At 38.5% G+C, this 9673-nt stretch overlaps 1 non-coding gene across 1 annotated transcript; it reads right to left on the bottom strand.

Moving 5' to 3' along the window:
- Positions 1-35: 35 nt before the first annotated feature.
- On the bottom strand, positions 36-199 carry LOC115874010. Its single transcript, XR_004048752.1, has one exon. It is a non-coding gene; the product is annotated as a U1 spliceosomal RNA (small nuclear RNA).
- Between the last annotated feature and the right edge of the window lie 9474 nt (positions 200-9673).

Genomic DNA, 9673 nt, shown 5'->3' with positions numbered 1-9673 from the left:
CCACTCACACCACTGGTCCTGTAGGGATCATCCGCCCTGGGTTCCCGAGAACGCAGTCCCCCACTACCACAAAATATGCAGTTGAGTTTCCCTCATTTAGGGAAATCGCAGGGGTCAGCACACCCGCAGTGCAATGGATGAGCCTCGCCCTGGGAAAACCACCTTCCTGATCATGGTGTCTCCCCTGCCAGGTAAGTATACAGTCTGATTTCTTGTCGGTTACATCACTAGGAGTATGAAGGTAGTGTCAGAGTGACATTATTGAAGAGTGACATTTACGGTCCGTAAAATTGGAGGGTGTGGGGTTTCAGTGTGAGATGTACAGGTGCTGGTACAGGTAAGTAGGCACCTGTGCCAGGGCCGAGTTGGGGCTAGTGCTCATCCAGGAGGAGGCAACATGAGAAGAGGATGTGGAGTGACCCATCCTCAGACTGCTTGTCAACTGGCCAGAGGTCATGGGGCACAGGCCCAGAAGCAGCAATGTCTAGAGGCTGAAACTTTGGGCATCAGGTGCCTAACCGAATTCGATATGGTCTGATATAAGAGCAAGTCCATGGTAGAGGGTGTGACAGCATGAGTAATAGCAGTGGAAGACAACAACCCTAGTGACATCCCTGCTGCCTCTTACTACTTCCACTGCTGTTTCCTAGGCAAAGTCACCATCACCCATCATCCTGATTCATTCTCTCTCTCCTCCCACCTTTGTCTATTCGTACAAGTAGTCTTACTGCAACTCTTAAGATGCTTCTTTTTTTAAAACATAAAAGAGACCAGTTTACAGCTCAGTTCACATTGGAGAATGCTCTCCTTGAAGCACAAGGAAAGTAGAAATATTTATTAGGAACCTACAAGATAGTAGCATTGCAGGGTTAAATGTTTGATGGCTAACCCAAAGTCTGGCAATTCAAACCCACCATTTGCTCTGTGGGAAAGAAGAACTGGTGATTTGCTTTCATAAAGATTACAGTGGAGAACCTTAGAGGTCAGTTCTATGTCTTCTCAGGTCACTATGAGTCAAAATTGAGGCAAACAACATCAGGACCGAGGTCTTCTCCATCTGGCCCTTGTTACCTCTCTAGACTCAACAGTACTATTCTTTTCCTCAATCTGAGCACTGCAGCAGTGTGTCTTTCACATGATTTTACCAATAAATGAGGCATACCTTTAGTTATGCCCTTAGGCAAAGTGTTTACTCAGATGCATAATCACTTCTAGGGGTCAAGTCTTTGTTCAACTGTGCTATTTTCAACAATTTCTGCCAATTCTATTTAAAATCCAACTACTTCTCGTACGTCCTATGCCCCTCCCATCCACCCAATCCCAGTCTATTTTTGTCCACTGAACCTTTATCCATTCTTATATACGATATGATACGCTTCTATGTTTTGTTTATAGGTATCTTCTAGAATATACTTTTTATCTCCAGCATCTCGCAGAGAGGTAATAACATTAAATATATAGCTACCTAAGACTGAATGAAACACAAAGAAAGAATGGGTCTGACAAAGCGCTGGATGATACTAGGGTGACATTTTAACAACTAGCAATTGAAGTTTGGGGCAGTACTCAGTCAAACATATGACCTCACCATTACTACCTGATCCTTTAAATCTACTCCCATTATTGGTGGAAATGGGTGGTAGATCACATTGACATGAGCATTGACTCAAAGAATTCTTGAAGTTAATTTTTTAAGAAAATGGACATCCTGGATAGGATATTTCAGGTAAAAAATCTGACTAAAATCAAGTACATGTCTTTGCTAAATTTAACGAGCTTATGAATGTGTTTTATTAATTTCTAAACTAGATTTTACATTTTACATCACCTTCCACTGTTGTTTTAAGGAAGTTGGGGTGATTGCAGGAGGCATCAAAAGATGAGGAAGGTCAGGCTCCCTTGGGTGATTTCAAAGCTCAGTTCTGCACCCAGTAGACCCTGAAATCTCTTCAATCATTGTTACTCTGATGCTTGCAAAATCTTCTAGGTTTGGGAACCACAATGGCACAAATGTCTTCATTTGTGTGTGTGCACATCATTTGGTACTTTGAGCATTAGGATCTCACTCAAGGATTTATGTAGTTCTGGCTGCTATTAATGGGAGTGGGATATAACGAAGGAGGTAGCAATATGAGGTATCATTTTGAATTTTTCCTGCAATGCCATCTTTCATTTTCTAGGATCATGTCACCATAATGAGTATTCCATGTCCCAAACTGAATTTATGAGCTCGACATATACACCAGCTTTGTCTGTAACTCAGAGGGGCCAACAGGATTTGATGTAACAAAATGCCTACCCTTTCCTGGAATTGATTCGTTTTCATGGTACCTTTTGAATCGTATGATCAGTGCCACCCTGGGTAACAATACTCCTGATATGTCTATTGAACTTTGTAAAGACAACAGCTGTGGGATTTTTATTTCACACGATTATTTGGCCACCCGTAATTCTTAAGCTTATAAATGAAACCATGTCTAAGACATTGTAATTGAGGAAGAAAAATAAAATACAAAAAGCAATGTTCTTTCTTTAACACGATTTAATTTTAGAATTTCCTAAAGCATGACTTTAAATGACGAGTGTAGTTTCAGCATTCTTATGCTATTTCTTCCGCTTGAGTATTATAGTTCATGGTAGTATGTGAAATTGCCCTTTAGGCAAATCCCATCCAAAATATGCAAGAGGGAAGAATATATAAAAATTACATGCTGTTCAATGTCTGAATTAGCTGTTAAAATATAATAAAAGCCCATACATTAATAAATGGAGTGCCATTTTTACTCCATCACTTTACCTATTGTCATCTCCAAGTAGTCAGCATCCACACCAAGAATGGTCTGAAAACTGACAAATTAAAACAGGGTATGGGCTTTGTAATTTGTCAGCTAACGTCCATAGCTTCCATAGGTTATATGACACATTTAGAAGTCATTCAGCCATCCTGCGAGAAACAATTAAATTCCCATTATATCCTAAGTGTTGGTACCTAGCAAGATTCTGCTAGTACTCACTTGTTGGCATTTCAGTAAGGTAATCTGTATAATGTGCTTCTGCCAGCTCCACCGTAGGTAATGCGAGCCTGCTTCAGCCTTCGCTGTCACCATGGCTATGGCAGCGCTCTGAAAGTAAGAGCACTGGACTGTGTGCCCAAGGCTTCATAGAGGAAGGAGTCGACCAATTGAAAAGCAGACAGTGTATTTAAATAGAAACCTGGGAAATGCTTGAAATGTATTTAGTCTCCCGCTAGTCTTCTCTGATGTTTTTATTTGGGTTCCATGGAAGGGGTTTCGGTGTGAGAGCTTTGATGCTGTCACTACTGGGAATTCTATATGTTTTCTTTGGCAAATTTTACAGAGTCATGGACAGGCATTCAGACAGAAAGGGGGAGATGCTGGAGGATAATAGTATAATGGATTTAATACCACCCCAATAAGTTTTTCATGTGTTATATGATTTCACATGTTTGATAGTGGCAATAAGGAAGAAATAATTTTGCCTTTACATTAAAAACGTTTTGATCTCCTAGTGATTGTTAAGGATTGTTCCTAATTAAATATGAGGGTGGATGAGTAAATATTAAGTGAAAGTTATATGGATTCAATGTAATGTGTCATGAAGACATATTGACAGCGTATTATCAAAAGAAAAAGAGGCAACTCGTGTCTCTCACCCTGATGGTGTTCCCTGTGGGTACACGTGGGAAGGGGCCGAAAATGTAAATCAGACTCATGCTCTTTAGTCCAGCAGAAGGTGACCCATGTTTTCTCTGTAACGTAACTGACTTTGACGTTGACAATGAGTGTTTTTGCTAACTATCCACACACTGCCATCAAGTTGATTGCCATTCACAATGATCCTATAGAACAGAGTGGAAGTGCTCCCCAGCATTTGTGAGGCCATACGTCCTTCCACAAGCAGACGGCCTCATGATTCTTGCATGGAGCAGCTGGTTGAGTCAAACTGCTAACCCTTCGGTAACCAGCCCAATGCTGAAGCCACTGCACCACCAATGCTGTTGCTAACCACTGTCTAGACATTTCCTCAAATTCCCTTCCTTCATATTTCTAAATTTGTGCATATTCTTTTAATTTTACTTTCTATAGATATCAGCATATCGAGGCTTACATCAAGTGTTGAAATAAAGCGTTAAATAAAAGCTCATTTAAACTGTTGACAAGCAAGGATGTCACTTTGAGGACTAAGGTGGGCCTGACTCAAGTCCTGATATTGTCAATCACCTCATATGCATGTGAAAGTGGGACATTGCATAAGAAAGACCTCAGAGGAAATGATGAGTTTGAATTATGGTGCTGGAGAAGCATCTTGAAAGTACCTCGGGCTACCAAGAGAACAGACAGATCAGTTATGGAAGAACTACAGCCGGCATGATCCTTAGAGGCAAGGATGGAGAGACCGTCTCACGTACTTTGAACATGTTGTTAGGACAGAGTAGTCCCCGGAGACAGACATCAGGCTTGGTAAAGTAGAGGGACAGCTAAAAAGAGGAAGGTACTCAATGAGATGGTTTGGCACAGTGGGCGCAACAATGGGGCAAGCATAAAAACAATTGTGAAGATGGCACGAATCGGGACAGTGTTTAGTTCTGTTGTACATAGGATCACTGTGGGTTGGAACCAACTCAATAGCATCTAACAACAGCAAAAAACAACAGATTTATTTATATTAAACCATTTTCATTTTTATTCATCTGTTATTCTTGTCATCCTAAATTTATTTAATTTTAATTCAAGAATCATAATAATGAGGAGTTTGGAATTTAGTTGATATATCTAAGTTCACATTTTATCCTATTAAGTCTTTTAAAAAAATTCTTCCATGAATATGTTTTTAAGTTTTTATGACATATTTTTGAAAATCAATGTTTAAATTATTATTTTATATTTAATTTAAATATAAATTAAAATTAATTTTATGTTATATTTAGCATGCATGTTAAAGTTATTTTTTAATGAAAGACAGTTTGCTTAAAATGTCTAATCTGTCTACATTCCCCTCAATTTATTAAAGTCCCTCTACCCATAATTCTTCATGTCGTAAATTTGAACTATGCTGTGGTGATCATCCCATTTGGGAGAGTGTTCTCTACTACACTAATGGACAGAGTCAGGGTGGCTCTGAAACCTGACTTTAGTAGAGGTGTAGACAAGTCACAGCCTTTATTTCCTTGAGAATGCCCTTCCTAGAATGTGCGAAACAAATGACACCATTTTTCCCTTGTGGACATCTTTACAATTACTATAGGGTGTGGCTTAGGACACCACCTGTTTCCTGTGGATGGACAATAAATGCTGGTGCTACTGTGCAGTTTGGCCACACATTACCCAGAAAGCCAGGCTTCTATGTCTCAACTGAGATTTTGGCAGAGGCAAAAATACTTGCTGTGGCTTTTGGACATCTTTGCCTTCTGGCTCTGGACCCTGCCCTTGGCTTGCCTCTGCTTGACCTCTGGCACTGAACAGCACCCAAATTCACATGACACATTTCCTTCAATTTTGTGAGTTTCTGTGAAATGTGGGAGTAAACTGCAGAACCCAGGGACATGAAAGAATATACTTGGGGGAAAATGGTGCAGAATAACATTTTGGAAGAGTTGGAGGGTTGGGCATCTGTACTGTCTTGTGGATTTGTGTGTGTGTGTGTGTGTGTGTGTGTGTGTGTGTGTGTGTGCATCCACGTTAATTTAGGAGTGTTCCATTTTCTGTTCTTTTTGGAAAATTGTGTAGGATATTTCTTATATCTTTTTCACATGGTTGGAATAGCAAAGCGCGAACCTGTACTCATAGGTTTTTATTTGTTTCTTTCTTTGGAAAAGTTTTTAATATACACAATCTCCTTAATAATAAGGCTATTCAGAATTTTTTAGTTCCTCCAGAATAAGTGTTTTTAGTGTATGTCTTACCAGAAATATGAACACTTCATCCACGTTGCTAAATGTATAGAGTTGTTTATAATACTTGTATGTACACACACACACACACACACACACACACACACACACACACACGGTTATGTGTGTGTGTATCAGACCAAAAAGTCTCACTGCTATTGAGTCCAGTTTGGCTCATGGAAATCCCATTGAACAGGATCGAATCTCCCCTATGGCTTACTGAGGCTGTAACTCTTGACGGGAGTTGAAAGCGACACCTTTCCCTAAAGAGCGCTTAGTGGTTTTCAAACGGCTAACCTCACGATTAGCAATTCAATATGTAATGCAGCTATGAGGAACCATAATAGATACATATACATGCCTACCTAGGCCTATACAGAAACACATACACATACTATGTATCTATGCAATTCAACATAATACAACTATGAGGAACTATGATAGATATATATACATGCATCCTTATACCTATACAGAAACACATACACATGAAATCATTATATATATATATATATATATATATGTGATAGTATATAACTATCAACTTTTCTATCAACTTTTGCCATTCACTTTTAACCTCTTTCAATCAGATTTATGTTCAGAGATGCATTTTGGAATAGTCTTGTAAAGGTTGAATAATAATTCTTTGTATGTTAGATAGGTCATCATTTGTTAAACCATTGCCACACCAAGAATTATTCATTTACTCTCAGATAGTGGAAGTGCTCCTGGTTTAGTACCTCCACAAGGACAGCCTTCAGCCAATGAATGACAAATATGCCTTCCTTGCCTCAAGATAGGATTGACTAGAGGGCATAAATCATGTTTCAGAGCTCCGCAAGGGATCCTGCTGAGATTTGCAGCCAACTGAAACCACATTCTTGCTCACTTATTTCCCTTTCCCTGTTCCGCTTCCCTTGCGTTCTTTAGGCCACTCCGGAGTGTAACCTGAATTAAAGCATTCATGAGAATCGTCCATGTGTGCTTTCTGAGAACCCAAAGGAGTTTAACCTAGCATGTTCACATCTTTCTTTTTTCTCACCCGTTACCCTGTTTATTGGTGTGTTTTTTTCTTTCACCACCTTCTACCCTCTCAGAAAAAGGAACTGAAATCAACCCAAGTTACCATAAAAGAAATGGAAGAGTCTTCCTTGACTCCTCTCTTTTCAATCGGGAAAGGTCTACTGAGGAGCCCTGGTGCGTATTTGTTATACCTTCGGCTGCATTCCACAGGATCCGCAGTTCCCAAACCACAAGGAGCTCCGAAGGAGAAAGACTTTCTGTTCCCTTACATAGGGGCAGTCTCAGAATCTCCTAAAGGATCGTTATGAGTCAGCATTGACTCGATGGCAGTGAGTTTGAGAGTTTGATCAAGATACCATCATCATTTATGGTTCAACTCGTACAGTTATCATTCATTCTCCCTAGATTATCAGGATCATTTCCTGATCCACATATTGTCCTTTCTAAACAAGCACAACCTACACGACTCAAATAAGAACTTACAAATAAAATTGTTACAATTTTTAAAATGATCAATTACCATGATAATTTATTTGTATACTTTATTATGGTCCATTCTCTTTCATCCAAATTATAACAAATATTCACCAAAGCCCATATGCATTAGATTCAGTATGTGTCTCTGAATAGCAACAATATTATAAAATTCTGTCATAATGGTTTTTATATCTAGCATGGATTAAAGTGTGCACCCAAAATCTTGCAGAAAAAGGTATCCCGGAATGTGGCCAGCCATATGAGTATATTAATTACTAAGTCTACATAATATATTTTCAAATCTATTTAGGATAAAACAAATGACATAATCGCATAGCATTGTGTATCATTGATATTTATATTTGTTATAGAATTCATTGCTCTTCTCATTTTATTTATGTATGTTCAATACCTAATAGTGAGGGAATCTCTGGATGGTATCAATGGTTAAATGCTCAACTACTCACCAAGCTGGTCCAAACTCACCCAGAGGAACCTTGTCGGTAAGACCTAGCAGTTTATATCTAAAAGTTTACAGCTTAAAATACCCTATGGAGCAGGTCCAGTCTGCATACCTAGGGTTGCCGCGAGTTGGAAGTGAATAAAGAGCAGGTAATAACAGCAATAATATATTAGAGTGAACTGAACATCTTCTACTAAAATATTATCAGCCGTTTATTCAAATTCAATAAGTGTTCCTATCCGTCTTATCTCAAAATACCTCTAGAGAATGCAATTACACGACATCGATCATTTGCAAGAAAATTCTTTCACGCATTTTGCTACAAAGTCATTTTTCCATTGTGCTGTGCCAAGAGACTGACGGAGTTCAGTGCAGGTGCGCCTCAGGGACACCCAGGTCCCATTTCCGACCACCACAATCAGAGAATAGCACAATAAAGCCAGGCACACGTGTTTTTATTTCCCCGGTGCGTGTAAAGGTTAGGTTTAGGATATAACGCAGCCATTCATGTGTTCAATAGCACTCTGAAAAAGTTTAAAACACTATAAGAATTACCAAAATATGGCCCCAAATCAATAAAACCAAACTAACTGCCACCAAGGCAATGCTGACTCATGCAGAGGCATGAACGAACCTATGCTGTTGGAAAATGGTGCCAATAGAGATAGATTTAATCAACAAAGGCTTGCCCCCAACCTCTGATTTGTGGGAAAATGCACTATCTGAAGATCACACGAAAGGGAAACATAATAAAATGAGATGTGTCTATACATGAAATCAGAATCATAAAAAATGCTTGCAATATATGAATGCATTATTGGTGGAAATAGCTCAGAAAACTAAAAATATATTTGTACATTTAAAGAAACTTAGTCAAATGTAAGTCAAAGGGGAGCTCTGTTTTTCTTCCTATTGCTTTGTGTGGGGTCATTTAATCATGGTTCTAATCACTGCAATCAAAAAATGTACATGACATACCAAAATGTCTACATTAATCCTGCTAGACTCAATATCAGATAATGAGTTTAAAAAGGCCCTTCTAGCTACTTCCTGTGGCGAACATTCACTGCGATGTGTTTATCAAGTAGCTCCTATAAGAAGAGTACACTCAGTTTTATTCAATTTTCAAGTATCATATTTGTTTCTGACTACCTCTGTTATTAGGGATTCTTACTAGTGACGGGCAACCCTCTAGAGAGGTAAGAAGGATGGTTAGTCTGTGATTTAAAACGAAGAGGGACTACACTGATGAAAGTTGTTTTTCATTGAGGGAGTAGATGTCTCTGTGTTTTATCTCTTAGCTTAAGCACGGAGTTTTCTGAAGGAAATCCCCACTGGCTAGTTCTAGGATGAAGCCAGTAACGACATGCCGCATTTTAGATCACACCTATTTCTCTGCATATGTCAGTTTAAATTTACCAGAGTGGCTTTTTTATTTTAACTTGCTTGCCGATTTTATTTATTATACCTTTTGTCAAACAGGAAATAAATATATTTGGATGGCTTTTGAATGATCTTAGATAAAGATATACATTTTAATTGTCGAGCTATTATATTTTATTCTTTTGTTTTCTGGTAGCAAGAGAAATAACGCTTTCTCAGCATTAGAATTTGGGATCATTCTTATTATAGCACAGTGAGATGTGAGCAACCATCATTTTGAAATTAACCGTGCATGGAAAAGATGGCAAAACACATCAAATGAAGATTATTAAATTTTATAATTAATAATACAAATTTAATACTCCAGTTTAAACATTATGATATAGATGATTTATCTTGCCATGTAAAGAAAATGT

The sequence above is a fragment of the Echinops telfairi genome, unplaced genomic scaffold (assembly GCF_000313985.2).
Source record: "Echinops telfairi isolate 266 unplaced genomic scaffold, ASM31398v2 ScPeMD7_7473;HRSCAF=8511, whole genome shotgun sequence".
NCBI lineage: Eukaryota > Metazoa > Chordata > Mammalia > Afrosoricida > Tenrecidae > Echinops > Echinops telfairi.
This window is presented reverse-complemented; position numbering and strand designations above follow the sequence as displayed.